Raw genomic sequence first — 1,703 nt, forward strand, 5'->3', positions numbered from 1 at the left:
CGGAGTACCACGTTTCATTGGTAGGGAACATGGAGATGTTCGAAGCATGCAAATGGATATTCATAGGATGAATAGTCGAACTACCCTATCCGGACTTTCCAAGTGGTTATCACTTATCGAGTGGATAAAGTCCGCGGTTTTGGTTGTACACCATTAGTCCTTACGACTTGAAACATCATGGAGACTCTATATGCTAGTACTGTGCTTTGACTCGTTTATCGACTCTGAGGGGGTCATCAGGTGTCGAGATTGGGTACAGTTACGACACATATAGGAGTCAATGCATTGTTGTCAAGGATTCACCACATACTTGCGAGTGTGGATATCCTATGCGATCTGAGGAGATATTAGTGTGACAAATCTCTGGCCAGAGTACTTGATGTGATTTAAGAAATGGTTTCTTAGTAGCACATGCGATGTCACTAATTTGATCTTCAAGATGTATTGCATAGTTATCGAATCTTGAGCGACTCTCGATATACCAATGGTTGTTGATTCGATCGGGATATATGGATGAAGGGACCGTACTGTACGTTAACCAAAATCTACTGGTTCTTGTAGGCACTATCAGTGATACCTAGGGAATCATGGGGCGATGTTGCTAGGCGCTTTACCATGATTCGTTGGGCAAGTCGGAAAGTGTTGTTCCGAGTCACAAGGAGTTGTGAGCCCACGGCTAGCTGTATCCCTGAACCATTGAGGGTCACACAGTGTAATGGAGTTTTAATCCCCGTTGAGATAGTTAAATTTAAAGAGTTAAATTTAATGAACTAAGGAGTTGGACTTCTTAAATAAGAGTAAGGGAGTAGGGCTTCCTAAAATGACATAGGGATGGACATTTTTGGAAACCACTGAATTCGGATTCAGGAAAATTTATTTTGACTTTAAAACGTGCAGAAATGGTTTCTGTGCACATTGGTGAAATCGTTTCATCAATCGGAGTCACGATGAATTTTATATTAATTTCTGAACGAGCGGGCTTTGCTTGTCGGGCCCCAGCTTATGATTAATGGGCCCTAAGGTGTTAGTGGCCTGCATTATAAATAAGTTATTTCAGTACAGAAATTACACACAACAGGTCATTATTTTGAGAAGCAAAAATCGAAAACCCTAGCCTCTCAAAACGTTTTTGGCCGCCCCCTCCCTACTCTGTCAGAGAAAATTCCGGTCTGTGATTTTGAATCGCAGTAAGGAATAACGAATCAAATTCGTGTATTCTCTTCGCAGAAAACTTCTGATAGATTTTCTAGTGCAATCTATCAGAGGGATTAAACCTCTGTTCGTGGACCTGATTGAAGGCGTTCATCGGTTCCAGGGAGAGACAACAAGAGCAGAATTGTTCTGTTGGTGTCCATTAATCTCGTTGCGAGATTTGAGGTAAAATTTATTTAATTGTTATTTAAATTTTACACACACGTAATTCAATCGATGAACGGTTGATACCCATACCATGGAAACGTTCCATGAAAAATTTTTAAACTTCCGCTGCACCGGGTATCAATCGTAATTGGTCTGGGAACTCGCCAGTTTTCCAACAGTGGTATCAGAGCCAGGTTGCTCAGATCAATCGATTGAATAATCAATTGTACAAAATTTTTGAGTCTCGGTTTATGAAACAAAATAAATATTTTTAATAAAAAAAATTTTTTTCGGGGCAAAACCCGGGCAGCGATTGGATCGCTGCCCGGTGGGGCAGCAATTGT

The sequence above is a fragment of the Henckelia pumila genome, chromosome 4, assembly GCF_033568475.1.
Source record: "Henckelia pumila isolate YLH828 chromosome 4, ASM3356847v2, whole genome shotgun sequence".
In the NCBI taxonomy this organism is placed as follows: Eukaryota; Viridiplantae; Streptophyta; class Magnoliopsida; order Lamiales; family Gesneriaceae; genus Henckelia; species Henckelia pumila.